At 43.6% G+C, this 18,963-nt stretch overlaps 1 protein-coding gene across 3 annotated transcripts in view; it reads right to left on the bottom strand.

The window, feature by feature from the left end:
• LOC119497046 (transcription factor HIVEP3) overlaps nucleotides 1-18,963 on the bottom strand; it is a 48,625-nt gene that overhangs the window by 17,273 nt on the left and 12,389 nt on the right. The window contains exon 2 of one of the 3 annotated variants that reach the window (XM_037784825.1): nucleotides 5,154-5,199. The exons of the other annotated variants lie outside the window; for them this stretch is intronic. The gene's annotated coding sequence lies outside the window, so the exon portion shown is untranslated. The remainder of the gene's footprint in view (nucleotides 1-5,153; nucleotides 5,200-18,963) is intronic. 3 annotated transcript variants of the gene reach the window in all.

Here is an 18,963-nt window from a genome sequence, read left to right as displayed (position 1 = left end):
ACATCCACAGCACAAGCACCAACAGAGGAGACCACAGTGTCAGGGCAAGCAGTCAAAACAAATGCTGGAAATATAGCCTTTGCTTATCTGATCTGGCACTTAAGCTAAAGGGGGTAAATGGAGGGGGGTTGCTGTTTTCTAGTGGATAAAGGGACTTGACAGCAAACTGGGTCTCAGCCTCCGCCCCTCACACTCTGCTGTTATACAGCCACCAGGGAGCAGTGTTTATGAGGGGCCAGGAGTGGCTGCTCCTTACGAAGCCTGCTGTGAAAGGAAAGGGTACTGTGAAAGCGTTTATCAAGATAGATCTACTGTAATATTTCCCGCTCACACACACACACGACTAGAGAGCAGTGTTTATGAGGAGCCGATACGCCTGATCATGGAGAACTTGCGGTGTGCGACGAAAATCTCCTCTTTTATCAAGATGTATGTTCTGTAATATCGCTCACTTACTACAAACCCTGCACTCCGTCTCAACTCGAGACACGGGATTCTTGTATCGCGGCCAATCAAAGCACATTCTGGGAATGGATGGGGCCAATCATAACATTTTCCCCGAGCAGCCATGCCCAACTGCTGACAGTTCCGGCACAGACTCATCCAGAGTATCAATCAACGCTTAAAGACACTACTTGCACACACCCACCTCTCTGACTCTGCAGATCACTGAGGGAGGACGCCGTGTGTGTTCACCTTCTCTGCTGTAGATCTCTGTGATGGTGTAGACAGCGTGCACCACCTCTGGCAGCAAAGAGCATACCAGGAGAGAAGATAACAAGGAATTGGTACTGATACACAGCAAATGAAGGGAGATGAGAATGTATGGATGTTTTATAATATTACAGATATGCATATGAAGTGGGAGTGCAAGATGATGTGAGAAGAGGTGGGAAAGACTGAATCGGTGATCCGGTGGCTGAATAAACAGGCCCAGCAGAAGACTGCAGCTCAAGGTGCCAGCGGTGGCAAGGCAGCACTGACAGTTTTTTTTAATGAGCCACACTTTTGCTCTCTCCATGTGTCTAAAAAAAAACACCGTGCACAGTCAGCCTTCATTAGCGCCAGTTTACAGTGGGGGAAAAAAAAAGAAAGCGAATCAGTCTTCCTCTTGGAAACAACTTGACAGATTCTCGGCTCCGTCTTCTCCACGTCCCCCCCACATCTGCTGAGGGCCGATCATCTGTTTAGCGTGTGTTTCTCCAAGCAGACCGACGATGTGATTACGGCAGACTTTTACCATCAACACGCAGCAATTAGGCAGCACAACAAGCCGAATCAACACCAATTATAATTCTGTTTTCATTTGTTTGTCTTCCACCTTTTCAGCTGTACAGGCAGACGTTTCTGTCTTGAGTTGTTGAGCCAGAGAGACACATTACTCTCAGCCAGTGGGCTATCTCCAGGTCTGAGAAGTGAAGCCAAAGTGAAAGTGCCTTAAACTTGCATTCTTTCTAATAGCCAGCAGGGGGCAACTCCTCTCGTTGCAAAAAGAAGTCTGATTGTATAGAAGTCTATGAGAAAATGACCCTACTTCTCACTTGATTTATTTCCTCAGTAAACATTGTAAACATGAGTTTATGGTCTCAATCACTAGTTTCAAGTCTTCTACAATACAGCATGATGTTCATTTAGTAAATTATGTTCCCATTTAGAGAAAATAGACCATAAAGCAGTGGATGCTTTAGGGTCTGACTACCTTGTGATTGAAAGGTTGCTACCACGGCGTTGTCCAGTCTGGGAGTTGTTTGTGTTTTCGTCTTAGAACTTTAACCCTTTCACAGTGTTTTCAGTTCATGAAAGATAATTATAACATTTTGGTCGCCTGAAAGTGTCTTATTCAGCGTTCGGTTGTACTTAGCTCCACCCCCTTGTGTCACTTCAGGTTGCAAAAGTCCAACATGGCAATGACCAAAATGTCGAACTCGAGGCTTTAAAACGGCAGTCCATGTCCACTTCTTATATAGCTTGCAAAGGTGTTCCATACACACTTGAATTTTATAAAAACATAAGAGAGGGCAACCAAGTTGGTTGTAAAATGTGAATGCAGCTGGGTGTGAAGAAGAAGAAGAAGAAGGACGATGCTGTGCATAGAAAATAGGAGGATTGAGCAGGAGGGAAAGCACAAAGAGCAAGACAAATTGTCTTCCTCGACCTCCCCTGTAATAAATGTCTCTGCTCGTGTAGTCGGTTATCAGGGTGTAAGTTTAATGATCTCTGGCGTAGCTGTTGATGCAGCCCTTAAACAGGGCGATTAGAAGGTTTTAAGGTTGGAGAGAGCGTTGCTTACATTATTCATGGCAGTCTAGACGTGCCAGCTCCGAGCGGGGAAACACACAGGCAGGGCCCTTGCCAGGAAGAAGGAAAGCCAGAGTCTAGCCTACATTAAGCCAAAACACACACACACACACGCACGCCCTACAGCACACGTACAGTGTACAGTATTACTCTCCCCAGAGCCGCTAACACACAGCAGATCTACTCCGACACATCAGACCAGCCAATCCGCTGCAGCACCCTGAGGTGACCCCGGTTCCACTCTGACGATCCTGCTGCTCTCTGACGCGGGGTTTTCCTTTCTCGTCATCCTCATTCCACACAGATGACCTGTTATCAGTGGCGCCTATTACATGCAACACGGGGCGTATACAGTATAAACACACACTAATAGAAACAATGATAAGACCTCTGGTAAAACACACAGGTTACGTAAATGTGTCTAACCTTATCGATGAGGGTGGGGCAAGGGTGTTCTTCGCTCTGCTCTATTTTTAGACCGAGGTGCGAGCAGGAAGCCACCGATGCAGCTGTTAAACGGTGTCACATCAAAACCGCAAAGCTAATATTAGTAGCGAAACAACAAACACGGGAGCATTTCATCCCCCCTGGTTTTCCACCTCCAGTCCGTCATGACCCCACCGTATGATACTCCACAGAACAGTCTCATGATGGCAGGATTTGTTGTGTGAGTGAACTAGTTTCTGTGCCTAAATCGTGATTAACGACTGGTCCACCGAGAGAGGAGAAGAGAATGAGTGAGGAGTGTGTGTGTGTGTGTGTAAAGGGGCTTTGTCAGCAGAAACAGGCACTGATGATGCAGGTACCTGAGGGAGCCCTGACACGTGGAAGAGCTCACACACATCCACACACACACACTGTCTCCTTCCATCATCGCTGCTCCGTCTATTAGCAGTTCTATATCTAAAACCGTAAATCCCATAAAACGAACATTTAGCTCAACTCCTGCTCGATAAGTAGCGCAGCAGCTTTGCAGCAATTTTTACAGTTAAAACTTCATTATCATGCACAGGAGGGTACGGCCAGGCAGAGTTGGTGCTCATTTCCTCATCAATACCCAGACACATTCATGCAGCTGGAAATGACGGATACAAAATATGGGCTAAACATTAAATTACCTTGTGCCCCGAGAACAGATAAACTGTGTTGTTGTTTTTTTTTTGCTGTCGTACCCCTCCAAACGCACACACACACACACACATCTCCCCGTTCTCTCTTACTGGCGGTAGCCTGGTGCAGGTTCCCATGGAAACCAGCCTACTCTGAGCAACGGCAGATGGAGAGGGAGCTGGAGGTCTAAATTTATCTCCCAGCATCCTTTCTGACTACAGACGCACACTGGCAGCAGGAAGTGAGGAGGGGAAATGCTTGGCCTCGGCGCGCATTGACAAGCTGGCGTGACCTCTGACACGTAACCGCCTCCGAGTGACGACGGGTCGCAGCTGAATGTGTACAGTAACGTCTGCTTGAACCGCAAGGGGTCATAATCTCAATGAAGCGATGCAACATTTGATACTGTGCAGGAGGCTCTGCAGCATTCCCTAAGTATAAGGTAAACGGAAAGTCAAATCACAGTCCTCCCCCCTGCCATCGCTGCCAAAAACAGAGCTGTCAATCAAGCCGCAAATCCTAGACAGTCGCACGAACCAGTCACAGAACCACATCAAGAATTGGTTTGATAGTAAACGACTGGAACGGAAGACAGAAACAGACGCCGGAGAGAGCGTAAAAAGCCTCAGAGGCCAACGCTCACACTCACCCGGGGATATCACTGCTGTCAGTAGGAGCTGCTCGCTGAGGAGGACGCCGTCTGAAAAAACACCACATACCAGAGCTCTCACTCACTCCCTCTCAGCTCTGTGCACCTCTGCGGCGAGAGGGTGTAGAGAAGGATTTCACAGGGCTTTGATAAGACTGGCAGTTCACAGCCGTCGCAGTGTTCACTTTGATTAAACACAAGCCAGTGAACTGCGGGTCAATACCGGCCATTAAATCAAACACGGAGTGGCACGGCGGAGCCGGGTAATGCACACCTCCACGGCAGGAGAAGATTGAGCTGAGTGTTTTAATAATACCCCTGGCTGGCAGCGGAAAATCTGGTCCTTTTGGTGACATAATCAACTGTAAAAACAAACTGACCACAAGTCGGACTAAATTGCAGGTTGCTGGGTTTTCCATCATTTTATTTGCGGTCAGGACCTTTCACGGGTGGGAATCATCTTTTCGTAGTCACTTAGTTTGTCAATCTAAATGATATGGTCCAGAATTTGTTTCAGAGGGCTTTACCTCTGACTGGAGAGGAGCTCTATCCTGACACCCTCGATTCGGATAAGGAAAAAATTCCATGAAATTTCCAGAAATTCAGAAAAAAAGGCACAATCGACAGAGGAGGGATCCCTCTTCAAGAACGGACTTTCAACAGGAATCTCAAGGGAGACTCTTTCCAACTTTAAATAAATCTGTTCATTTGAATCCTGGCATCATAACGTCCATACAAAACAGTGCAATTTGACGTGCTAAAACAACTCAGTTATGTTGTCCTTAAACAGAGTTTATGACATTCATAAACTTCAATCCTTTAACTTACTAAATACTCCTCTGGGTGCTAGATTATCACGTACCAAACAATCAAATGTACACACACTTGGAACAGCTGATGCAATAACTAAATAACTCATTTACCAGCTGACAAGTAAAGTAATGATAAGGAGGGAAAGAGAGGGAGAGAGGGGGGTGAGGAGAAAGACAGATGGATCTAAATAAGAGAGGAAGACAGAGAGCGAGAGACAGAGAGTGAGGGGAGGGGAGCGCCGAGAGAGAGAGAGAGAAAGAGAGAGAGAGAGAGTTTAGATTACCTGACAGAGCAGTCTGGTCTTCCCCCTCAGAGACGCTTCACAGGCACTGTGAGACAAGCAGGGAGAGCCAGAGAGTGAGAGCGGATATGACTGTTTGAGTGGGTGTGTTGCTGAGAGAGAGAGAGAAAGAGAGAGAGAGGAAGAGTGAGAGAGAGAGAGAGAGAGGCTGGGGGTGAGGCAAAAAAAAAGAGTGATGGAGAAAGAGGGAGAGGGGAAGACAGTAAATGAATGTTTCCACTGTACGGGAGGAGGAGGAGGAGGAGGAAGATGCAGCACGAAGAAGAAACTAAAAGCGACTCAGTATGAGTAACATCCCCGAAAATATCATCCCATCCTCTGTGAAACCACAGTTATGGCATCAATTGTAACGTAGCAAAGTGCACGACAAAGCAGGAAACCAAAAACATGCACCTCACACACACTCGGCGGCTAGTGGCACTGCCGACAGATAGGGTTACAAACAGGTCTTACATGGGGTTTTCCCCTGTCACACACACACACGCACACACACGCACACAACCCTGAGGGCGATTCCTTGCAATTATCACCTCCTTATCAGCAAATCTATCTCGTTGTAGTGATGACAGCATTCTTCGGCAGTGACAAACCCTCTTTGCCGACATGAACACGTCTCAATTACGTAAACCTTTTCCAGCTCCAGCCGGCGTGCTGCATGCATCTGTACATGAATTCCAGAGTGGCATCCATTCAAGCAAGCCCCCGCATTACGCAGAACTCGGGCTGGGCCTATCAGCGGTGCAACACGAGAGAGAGAGAGAGAGGGAGGGAGAGAAACAGAAAGAGAAAGAGAGAATTGAGAATGAACGGAGGTCCTGCTGTTCCATAGAGCTTTGCCTCACTGGCAGAGCACAGGAAGTGTGAGTCACACGCTCTAAAATAAACACACTCGCTCAGCAACGAGTGGATGGCTGGGCTGCTGATCAGAAGGCAGGCAGAGGGGAACATGGATCCTCACCGGCCAGCAACACGTGGTGGCCTGGTGGGACTCACGGCCAGATGACGGGAAAAGATGTTTCTATTAAGGATGCACCGATACCGGATCGGATATCGGGCCGATACTGATTCAAATAGCTGGATTGGACAATGGGGGCGATCTATTAAATTCAATTCTATGTTTATATACTAAATACATTATATACTGGAAATTCACAAAATTTAGAGCAAGTTTGGAGCTTTATTTAACCTCCTTCGCGACAAGCTAGTAGGACATGGTTGGTACATGGATTCCTTTTCTAGTTTCATAAGATGCTAGTATCCTCTCTTAGATAGCTTTAAAACTGAGCCGCTACAACCTCCGAAAGATCGATTGCGTTAATTTTTGCGTTAAAAAAACGATTTCGCGTTAACTTTGACAGCCCTGTATATACATTACAATAAAAATGGAATTTGAATTTGTGTTTCAATTTTGACCAATTTGTTGCTGCATTAAAATGGTTTACACCTGAATTTTAATTCCTGTTAATTTTGCAGATTTGTTTTTTTCAAGTTGCTATAAAGAACAGTTCACTAAATTTGTATCTATGTATTTTATTTGTTACATTTTAATTTACAAAGTTAGGAAAGCCTGTTGCCTTACACATAAAAGAATGATCCCATCACTTCCACACAGTGAGGCATACAGCTTATTAATTAAAGACCGGTATCGGATCTGTACTCGGTATCGGCCGATGACTAACGCCCTGGTATCACTATCGGTATCGGGCCTGAAAAATTCAGATTGGTGCATCCCTAGTTTCTCTCCTTCTCTAATTGATCGATTATGTTTTTGTTTGTCTTTTCAACCTCTTCAACCACGCACCTGCTCATTTGCTCTTCTTCTCCTGCCCTGTTCCTGGGTTGTCCCCCCCCATTCTTCCTCCTCTGCCCTGTGTTTCCTCTCTTATTTTATTTGGTCCCCAGTCAATAGGAGTGTTGTTCAGGACTTGGTGATTACCCCTGGCTCTGTTCGGATGCTGTGCTGGCCTGATGCTGGGCTTTACTCTCACAGGCTGCTGCTGGCTTTGCGGGCCGAGGCACTGTATTGTGTCTGCCTGAATGTGCTCATTGTCGCCCCTTACAGCACGCACCTTCTATACTGTACTTCCCTGCGAGGGACCTTCACCCATCCGTCATCCCTTTGTCCTCTGTTCCTCTGACTGAGGGGTTCTGACGGGAAGGTTGGAGGGGGGGGTGAAGCAGAGGCCCGGGAACAAAACTGCCACTGTGGCGATGATTGACAGGAAAGTTGCTCTACACAGACGTAACGATTAGCGAGGCCGGGGACCGGGCTGCAGACACACAGTCTTGAACCAGAGAGAAAGCTGGGAGGTATTAAGTTAAACAACCCTGCAAGCGACAACAGAGAAGATAATTTTTGAAGAAAATGGGAAGTGCAACGATCATGAAGGTGTGAAAGCAAGCTTTCATAATGCTATAACCATATGTCAGGCTCACAATATGCAAAACTCTTCTCATTTACAGTAAATGGAAACAAGGGCTCCCCTGTGGTACGGTCACGTGAGGCAATTTCACGTACATGAACACACACCTCATATAATGCAGAGGCAAGCAACACCTCAAATGCACACATCATGCTTTATAAGAAACTTTGTGTTGTTTTGGAGCAGCCACAGACTATAATTTAGACCAAATGAGTGGTTTGCAGATTTACACACAACCATACAGATGACATATTTTCGGACTTTCACCCCGTAAACTGCAGACACAGGCAGTAAAACAGGCAAATACGGTAGTATTCAGAGAGGGTTCTCTCTGTTCTGAGGGAGTATTTCAGACGTGTGGTCTTCCAGTAAACTGACCCCCGTCCGACCATAAGACTGTGGTATTATGATAGAAACAAAACCCATTTAAAGAGGGAGCCCACCTATGGTAGAAAAGCCACTGTGGCCTGCAGTGTTGCTCTACCTGTTTGCATTTATTTGGGAAAAAAAACAAAAAAAAAACTGGGGTAAAACAAGACGTCCATCTACCCGAGTGGGCTGAGTCTTCTGGGAACAGCATGTCAAACCACTAAATCCAAGTCATTATGCGGGTAAATGTAGCTGTATCATCACTTCACGACATAAAACTTAAATACATACTTATCTGACATAAAGTTCCCAAAGTTTGACATAAACCTCGCCACTTTTCTCCCGAGGTAGCTACAGCTTTCATTTTGAGAGAAGACCATGACTGGATGGCACCAGCATAATGAGTGTGTGTTACTGAGCAGACAAGTGAGCATTGTGCAACTAATGTCAGATATAGAGCTGGAGAAATGTCCAAATGTTGTTGGCTGCCAATATGATCCCCATGATACCAACAACCTTGTTTTTAGCCATGCTAACGGCGTGACTCTAGGTATGTCAATGTCAGTTGGGTGGTGCACCACTTTGGTCCCGACTGAAATATCTCAACAACTATTGGATGGATTGACATCATTTTGTACATTTACTTTACGTTTCTCAGAGGATGAATCCCAAAGACTTCAGTGATCGTCTGACTTTTCCTTTAGCACCACCATGTAGTAAACATTTGTGGGTTTTTTGTGTGAAATATCTCAACAACTATTGAATGAATTACCATGAAATTTGATGCAGCATGTTCCTTCTCAGGATGAAATGTAATAACTTTAGTGATCCCTGACTTTTCACGTAGCGCCATCATCACATCAAACATTTCAATGTGTCCGAGACTTGTGTTTAGCAATAATTAGCATGCTAACACACCAAACTAAGATGATGAATATGGTAAACATTATACCTGTTTAAGCATGTTAGCATGCTGACATTAGCCTTCAGTGCAAAGCACCACTGTGCTTAAAAGAGTACTCCACTGAATTACACTCCTATTTCAACCCAATCTCACAGGAAGGCATACATATATACAACATTTGTTAGGCTTTTCGCATGTTATTTGTATGCCTACGCCACACGACAAAACTAGTTAGGTTGAGGCAACAAAACCACTTATTTAGGTTTAGAAAAAAATACATCATGGTAAAAAAGTAATTTGCCTTCGTAAACTGAGTAAAATACATAGGAAAAAATGTAACATATGTATGGAAAACAGGTCACAAACGCCACTAACGTCACTAACGTCATTAACATAACTTACAAAACAAAACACTGGCCTTGACCACAGGTCTCCTGGTTAAGAGATGTGTCTTTGTTGGACCCTTCCACTTCAACTCCCTAAGCTGTCTTTCTCGCTTTTTATTCTACGTCACTAGCTTTGAGCGTAGCATACAGTATTTACGCGGATGCGTTTACATTGCAGTCAGTACAGATTACATGGAGTACAAATGCCACGCCAAAAACTAGAAAGGCGTCCTGATTGCACGTTAAATGCAAACAAAACTATGTCTCAAATCAGGAAAAATTTGATCAAAGAATGAGCCAGGCAAAAAATCTAAAGTTATCGATGTCAACTTTCAGCACACTTGTTTTTGATATTTGGATTTGGCATTCAAATATACATATGTACATCCATTTTCACACAAACATACACAGTCACATATGATACAGCTAGTGGAGAAGAGCGGTCTTAGACATGCAACCAACCCGCCTGCTAATGGAGTCGAGCATGCTAGTCTTTTGTTAATGCCAATCGATAAGTATCCTCAGCAGATGTGATATCTGATCCTGTAAAACACTGAAAGACTGACCACCCTCTGTTTCACTCAGCAGCTCTCTATTCCTTTTTTTTTTTATCTTGAGGGGTTTCTCTGCCTCTATTTTCTCTATTTATCTCGCACAGAAATGCACAATTCCCTTTTTGCAGCCACTCTCCCCCCATTTAGCTCTCAATTTCAGCCTCGCAACCCACTCTTATTATCTTTTCCTTCGCCATGGCGCTGGAGCATTAATAAGCGCCACTGTCATTATTTGCGGCTAAGTAAACTTCATGTATATTATGAGGAAGGCTACCAGGAAATCATGTCTCCAGGGTCGCTATGGGTAGTGATTATGGAAAGTAGCCCGGCCCTGAGTAAAGTCACTGATTGGTAAGTGATACCTTGTACAGAGCTGATATATCATTAGCAATTTGCGACAGTAGTGCAGGTTTTATGGTTTATACAGTATTAGTGTTTTTCTAAGTCTTAAGCATTAGGTTTGATTCACTGAAACAAATACATTAGGGACAGCAGCGGTGAACAAACAGACACCGGGGCCTCGCAGGGAGTAACAAAAGTGAAACAGATACAGTGTGTCTGTCAAAGAAACCTCATCTGCCTTTGGACAGCTCGACACCAAACATCAAAACGCAGCACGAGTGGTGTGCAAATGAAACAAAAGAGTGACAAAGCATGGGGTAGGGTGGTGGGCGAGCGGGAGCGGATAAATATAGAAAGAGGAACTGACATTTTCAAAAGCTGTCCTCCCTGCACCCACAAGTTTCAGTGATGCGTGGATGTCGAGATCACAGTGCAAATTCTCCCACGCAGCTTATTGGACCCGTCGTTCACAGTCGGCTGCTTTATGTTTGCTCTCTCAAGTCACGGTGCAGCTGAAGAGGACGGGCTTGCAACGAGATGAACATCTTCAGTTAAGGTGATTGGAGAGGGGACAAATATGAAGCTCAATCTTTGTTGGTAGGTTAAAGAGAACGTTTTGCTATTGAATCTGCCTCTACATGCTGCTAAATGACAACTGTCTGTGCACTTGTACATCAGCAGTCGTTTCAGTGCAGCTATTTTTGTTTCCATTTATCTATTTTTCTATGAAGTGAACCCATGTGGATTCCTCCCCAGTGATGATGGGAAAGCCTGTGCAAGTTCCTCTTTCTGCAGCTGCTGCTGTGCTGCATCCTGTGTGAAGCTGCAGCAGGTACTGCCATAGCACTGTGCGTGACCCTGCGGTGCCATGCCTTATCTGCACATCTCAGAAACCTGTGACTATGTTCATTCGAGCTGTTAAGTTGGAGTTGCTGGCGCTTTCAGCGCTGCCTGCACAAACACGGACACGGGGGAAGAGTCAACAGGTGGAAGCTCAGTCTGAGTATGTTCAAACACGAGGACCAGGCCGCAGAATGTATCAACACGGCCTCCGTCCCCGCCTCAATCTCGCGGCCTGGCAGAGGAGCACCCTTCTGATCAGGGAGTTTACTCAAAAAGCCAGGCCGGTCCGAGTAATTGCTACCCACCATGACAAACAACTCCATTCAGCCTAAGTGTCGGTTTACAGTTTACTCTCCCTCCTCCGCTGCGTGCCCCCGCTGCCCATTCTGCCCAGTGCCGCGCTGCATTAGTGGCCTGTCAACAAGAGGCTCTCCTGACGCATCAACGCCTCGTCAGCTGCCCTTCAAAACCCAGCGCACATATACAAACGCCATGTGCCATAACCCGTCTGTTTATGTGTTGGTTTCTCTGAAAGTGGAGGTGTGTGTGAGCGCATGTGTTAGGGAGAGAGTGCGAGACGGAGAATAACAAGATAGAGGAGAAAAACAGAAATAGCGTAGGAGAGACACAGAGAGAGATGGACGTGGTCATTTGGTCTTCTCGGTACATGGCTCGGACCTAGTTGTGACTCTATCTGCCAGCTGAGACAATCTTATAAAAGGCTATCAAATGTGCACGCGGTGTGCAGCCTCTACATCATGAGACGGCAGCTCCGGGGCTGAGTAGTGAGACGGCTCATCAATCACACACGACAATCAAGTAGCAGCTAAAACAGTCTCTTGGTAAATCTGTGTGTGTTTGAGTGGAGTTGTGAAATGCTGAATCTACAGAATACATGTCAACCATAAACTGCACTGCTTACTGCATGATTATACTGTAGGTTTCTGTGTTTCTCTAAATTAATCAATACAAAAGAGGGATCTGGTTCTTGTTTTTTGTTGCTGTACTTGCATAATTCCCCCCAAACCCCTGAACGATCGTGTTCCCAATATTTCCACTGGTTATACCCTTAAAAGGGCCCAATTGTACCAGAACATATCTTCTAACTTGTGGTGTCTGGTCCTGCAAATAGTTTTGGCTTCATTGGTCCAGATTTTGAGATATCCGTCTGAGTCCGTCAATATCAACATCTCTTTAGAGAAACAAGGTCCTGGTTACTCTGGATCAGCGATTCTCAAAGTGGGGTCCTTGGCACGACAGCGACGGGAGACCAAAATCCGTCATGTGTCTTCAGGTGCTGGCGAACAAAGCCATGAAGCCGACCAAGCTAAAGCAATATCTGATTACAAAGCACCTGGAATATCTGGGCTAAACAAAGTGGTGTCAAACAGGTCTGGAGTATTTAGGTTGAAATGTTTTAGAATACAAATTATTCCAATGGCATCTAAGAGTCGAAATGGTAGTAAGCATATGTTTGAAAATATGTTCGAAAACTGTTCTGATTTTTTTTTTTATGTAACTTTTCAATGCTTTGAGCGCCACAACAAAATGCACCTCCATTGTATTGAGATGTCTCAGAAATCTGTTAGACAGATATCACAAAACCTGCATGGGCAAATACAAGTACAACTTTCTACATGGATAGACACCAAAACATTGTAGTTCATTATGTGGGTGAACTGACCCTTTAAGTAGCTCCAAAGTTACATGACATATGTAGTCTTTATCCAGCTTGTTTCTCAGCCGAACATGTTAAATCATCATGCTGCTTTCACCGCGCTAATCCTATCTTTACAGTGACAGTTGTCAACAACAGAGTGCTAAAGATACAGAGCCTTACTGTACTGTAAACACAAGGTCGAGAAGGATTAAGGTGTCAAGATGAGTGTCAGTACCTGCACGCTGCTTAGTAACAAAGCACAAGGGACAAGCAAACATACGCTGGCGTCCAATTTCTTTACCAAAACTCTGACTACAGGGAAGACCAGTTACTGTGAAAGGAAATTATTTGATATGACAAAAAAGAAGGGATGCACCAATCTGACTTTTTTAGTCCTGATACCAACAGCGATACCTGGGCTTTGGGTATCGGCCGATATGGAGTATCCAGTACTAGTGTTTAATAAATAAGATGTATGCCTCACTGTGTGGAAGTGACTGGGACCATTCTGTTATGTGTAAGGCAACATCAGGCTTGACTTTAGGGCTGCAACTAACGATTATTTTCATTGTCGCTTAATCTATTGATTTTTTTCTCGATTAATCGATCAGTTGTTTGATCTATAAAATGGTGAAAAATGTCTTGTATTTTCACAACTCAATGATATCCAGTTTACTGTCATGGAGTAGTCAAGAAACTGGAAAATATTCACATTTAAGAAGCAAAAATCTGAGAATTTTTCTCTTTTTTTTCTTAAAAACGACTCAAGCTGAATAATCGATTATCAAAATAGTTGCAAAATAGTTGTTGATTAATTTAATAGTCGACAACTAATCTATTATTAACAAATAAATACATAGATATAAATTTAGTGAATTGTTATTTATTATTAAAATAATAAATTGTACACCAACAACTTCTTCAATCTTCAAATTTAACAGGAATTACAATTCAAGTGTAAACCTTTTTAATGCAGCAACAAATTGGACAAAACCTAAACAGGAATTCAAATTCCAGTTTATAATAACATAGAATTGAATTAAATAGATCAGCCCCATTGTCACCAATACCCGATCCAGCTATTTGAGTCAGTATCGGCCCAATATCAGTATCAGTGCATCCCTACAAAAAAAAAGTACCAACACCTTCATAAGTCTGTGCTGTAAGTCCAACTTGGCCCACCCTACTGCAAACCAAGTGGCCCACTTTACATCAGCAGACAGACAGAAATGTGTCGCTGGCTGCACTCATTGTTGCTGGGAGGTGCAGTCTAGTCGGGTCACTAGGGAAGGCCACACACAGCCACGCCGTCTGCTTCCAGCAGGCTATACGGTAACAAACCCATATTCCTGCACGCTGCTTCTTAATGAGATCAAATCATATACAGTATACGACACACACATTATATATGGACCTTTTTCTCCCCTCTGACCAACCAGACCGTTCAAATTGCGCTGTAAGGTAAGCGAGCCCCGAAGGTCGCATGACCCGCGTTAGGGGAATTAGCGGCGCATTCCTCCAGCTGTCATCACCTCATAAAGATCTGGTTAGGAGAAACCCGACTCTGAAAGCCGGCCCGCCACCTCTTTCTCTTTCACTCTCTTGTTTCTCTCCCCGCCAACCTGCTCGTCCTCAGACAGAGCTGCATCCTCCTGCCTGAGTGAGCCCGATCATTTGAATACAAAGCAGAGAAACAAAGACGTCCTTAAAATAGAGATGCTGTGGCTTTCAAAGAAGAAGCACACTGCAGAGACACAGCCAGAAAACAGAGAGAGAGAGAGAGAAAGACATGGAGATGAGCAGGCTTATGGCGAGAACGTGAGACACTGTATTGATGTAGGATAGGTGGCTGGATACATTGATTTCCTGTTAGTTCTTGCCCGGTTACGTACGGCTGATTTGTCATCCAATACAGGTTGAAGCACTGTCTCTGAACATGCCCTAAACCAGGCTTCACACACATCGGATCATTATGTTACCTCAGAGAATGTTTCCCCACTGACGTTGTTTACTGTAAAAGCTTTCTGTCATGCCAGGTTACCAGATATCTCAGTGTAACCTCAGGTACAACATCAGTGCTGATCGGGTAATACCTGTTTGATCATGTTGTAAAACAATATAACTGACACCTGAAACCACATGCCTATTAATTTAATATTACGCTAACCTTAATTTGACCACAATCTCATAAAGTAATTTATGAGCTGCTTATCAAACAGGACTATCTTCTCTTCAAGCCAAACCTTCACATTTTTTATTTTATGATGAAAAATAAAGGGTTTCCCCCCATGGCAACCTGCGGGTCTGAAAAGTGAAGCCAATGCTGAAGTGCCTTAAACTTGCATTCTTTCTAACAGCCAGCAGGGGGCGACTCCTCTTGTTGCAAAAACAAGTCTGATTGTATAGAAGTCTATGAGAAAATGACCCTACTTTGATTTATTACCTCAGTAAACATTGTAAACATGAGTTTATGGTCTCAATCGCCAGTTTCAAGTCTTCTTCAATACAGCATGATGTTCATTTAAGTTAGTAAGTTATCGTCCCATTTAGAGTCAAATAGATGATAAGCAGGGTATGCTTTAGGGCGTGGCTACCTTGTGATTGACAGGTCACCACCACGGCGTTGTCCAGTCTTGGTGTTGTCCGTGTTTTCGTCTTACAACTTTAACCCTTTCACGTTGTGTTTTCAGTTCATGAAAGTTAATTGTAACATTTTGTTCACTTAAAAATGTCTTATTCAGCATTCGGTTGTACTTAGCTCCACCCTCTCGGGTCACTTCTGGTTGCAAAAAAAAACGAGATGGCGCCGGCCAAAATGCCGAACTTGAAGCTTCAAGCCCGTAGTCTACAAACCAATGGGTGACGTCACGGTGACTACGTCCACTTCTTTTATACAGTCTATGGTTTCCCTACAAATTTCTGGTCTTTCTACCACTTCATATTAGGGGTTTCAGAGTACTCGACTATGAAAACCTCTTGTCGACACTGAGCATCAGTGTAGACTAATCATTCATCTGTGGTTTTAGCACAGTTCCGAATTAAAGCAGAAGCAATGCCTCCCACTATCCCTGCAAGAAAGGGTCATGTCTAGGTGGCCAACCACAAGTTGCAAAACCTCTCGCGTTGACTCACTGCCCGATGTGACGACTTATCCTAACCATAACTATTTGAGGTCAATGCCTAACCCAACCACTGAGAGTTTCACAACTTGTGTGAAAGTAATGTTACTCTTCTCCTCTAACTCTCCACCAGAAAGCGAACAAGAGTATTTTCCAAAATGTCGAACTACTTCTTTAAGGAAAGGAAAACTAAACCTGAAAAGTTGCACACAGCCAGAATGTAACATCTATTCAGGCTTTCATGTAATGACAGCAAACTGACATGTTTTTATTTCTTACTGGGTGAGCATTTGTACCATGGAGATATTTGGGACAGAAACACCTTCCTATGCAGACAGATTTTCTGGCACAGTTTCATTTTTGTTGGTGGGATTTCAATAGTTTCCATGCTTTGAATTGACTGTCTCTGTGGTCAGCGCGGTCCAATTCACCCTGCTCCAAATGATTCAGCTGCAGCGCTCAAAACACAACAGAAGTGAATTGGAGAATTGGATTTTATAGGAATCTGTACTTTATATGAGTATATTTAAGTATTAGAGATTTTCCCTTTAACCACAAACCTTTCAAACACACTGCACAGCTTGCTGTTGATGGGAAAAACTCCATTTTCATGCAGTATCATATAGTCAAGTGTTCAAACATAGTGCCTGATTTCTTGCTTTGCTCAGCCAACTGAGGGTAATTGAAACCACACTGATGTTTGCCAAAGTAATAATATTTTGTGGTCGGAGCACAATTTTCTTTAAAGCCATTAAAAAAAATATGTGGACGCGAATAAAAAAAAAGTGGTTCACGGCTTTTGATTTCCTCCGGATTAAAAATGCCTCTATATTCCTGTCACAAATAAGTCTCTGAAACACTGACTGTACATCCACACTGTAAGTTATATAATCAACAAGTCACTATAGAGGTTAATTAATTTCCTAGAGAGCTGACTGATGAGGGAAACCTGGATGACGTGCGTGGTTAACAAGCTTGTCAGCTTACTTTTTGTGGTCTGGCACGATCAAAGTTTTCCACGTCTCCACGACAGTTTGGAGAAAACAGTATTTATAGAGCAGCTGAATCCAAATGAATGATTGATAGTTTTGTTTTCAGTAAATTATTCAGAGTTATTTAGTTTTTTTCAATCAAGCTATTTTAACTTAAATATGATAAAAAAACAAAACAGCAAAACAACATAGAGTATGAAATCATACAGCTACAACCGGCCAGGTACTTCAGTAAAAACCTACAGCTGACGGACTAGCAGCAGAACTTTCTGGAAGAATAGAAATGTGTTTATAGTACATTTACATAGCAGATGAGGCTGTCATAAGTTTGAACCCACAAAACTTAAACAAATGGCAATATGTGCCCTCCAGTGGGAGTGGGAATCTAATAAAGACCAAGGAAATCTAATCTGGGGACTGGCAAGTAGGATAACTTTCATCGTCTGACTACAAATTGAAGAAAAACTCAAAACGGTGCATGCCATCAAAGTTAACCAGCATCTCAACAAATGAACAAACAGTGAAGAGTGAGCTCACCGGCTGAAGGTTTGCGATTATGGAGAGAAGGAATTCAGTGATCAGATCAGATCAGATTCAGTGAGAACATTCCCTGGGTTTCATGGTCCGGCACACATATATATGCACACGCTACCAAAAACACCAACTGCCACAAACACAACAAAATCACTTTAGGCAGGTCTTGGCAGACCCGGTCTCGTCAGCCCGCAGTGTTCACTCGGCTCATTGTGGTCTGGCAAGACTCAACAGGCGTTTGGTTGGAGACGTCATTTCACGTTGGCTGTACGAAGGATGACTGACAGGTCTGGCCTTCACACATCAACATAAGCCATCTCCATTTAAGGGTAAAACGAGGACATAATTCACCTGTCTGGCAGTACTGTATATTGGCTTTGTTGAATTCAGTATCATACTGATGATGTGAGAAAAATGCTATAAATTTACCAGTGTTGAGTAGCTACAACAGAAAGTATGTTACTAGAAAGAATGTCTACTTTTCTGAACCAACAATACGTTTTCATGAACATGTTTCATATCAGCCTTGTATCACGCTTGCAGAAATGCACAATGCCGTGTGGTTAACGTTGTGAAAGGATTGGTTAGATTCAGGCAACAAAACGACTTGGTTAAGGTTAGAAAAAAAATCATGGTTTGTGTTAAAATAATAACATAACTACTGTAAATAAATAACAACCGCCCTTAGCGCTCTATATATACTACGCCGCTTGCTCTGACCGAATGTACAAACGTAGACATTCAACGTATCTGTGGTTTGCAGTAACGGACAATGCCAATATTTTTTTCCTGGGAACTGGGTTGCACTATCTTAGTTTAGTCTTGCTAATTAAACACAAAGTCCAACTCATTAGCTATTTGGTCATTAACCAAAGTAATGGACAAATCGAACGTTTGACATGATGATGGTGCTAGATGAAAAGTCATCTGCAGTGAATCTTAGGGCAATCCATCCCATAGTTGTCAAGATATTTCACTCAAAATGAGAAATGTCAACCTCATGGTGGAACTAGATCAGGGGTGCCCAAACCTTTTCCTTTGGAGGGCCCAAACTGGAACTCAATGGTTGGCCACGGGCCAAAAGTTAACACCTATTGTATTGTACTGTTAAGATGCAAAATGGTACGAGGATCCCAAGTTCCCCTAATTAAGTATTATTTTAGCTTTTACATAGTTAACCCCTTAAAACTCACCTGCTGAATACAATTGGGCTCATTACCAGTCATTTTCATTCACATATCTTGAGGTCAGAGGAGTTTTTCCTCACCGAACTTTGGCCTAAATTTCGAGCATTATTTAGCCTCCTTCCCGGCAAGCTAACATGACATGAAAACCAAGCATGCTACAGCCTCCGAAAGACTAGACTAGATGAAAAGTCAGGGGATCACCAAAGTCAGTAGGATTCATTATTTGGAAACAACACACGTCTGTATAAAATTTCATGGCACTTCACCCAATATTGATATTTTAGTTTGGTCCAAAGACGGGGTATGACTGAAAGAACCAAAAAACTGACTGACATGAGATAGAGGATAGAAATAAGTACATCATGAAATTTGACCCTCAAACTAAAGGCCTAGTCTGGCTTTAGAGGGGTAACATTTTTGAAAAGCTTGTTTGATGTTTGTTGTCACACAGACTAGAGTGGTAAAGACTTGGCAGAATA

The sequence above is a fragment of the Sebastes umbrosus genome, chromosome 11, assembly GCF_015220745.1.
Source record: "Sebastes umbrosus isolate fSebUmb1 chromosome 11, fSebUmb1.pri, whole genome shotgun sequence".
Classification (NCBI taxonomy): Eukaryota; Metazoa; Chordata; class Actinopteri; order Perciformes; family Sebastidae; genus Sebastes; species Sebastes umbrosus.
The sequence above is the reverse complement of the archived record's forward strand: the minus strand, read 5'-3'. Positions and strand labels throughout refer to the sequence as shown.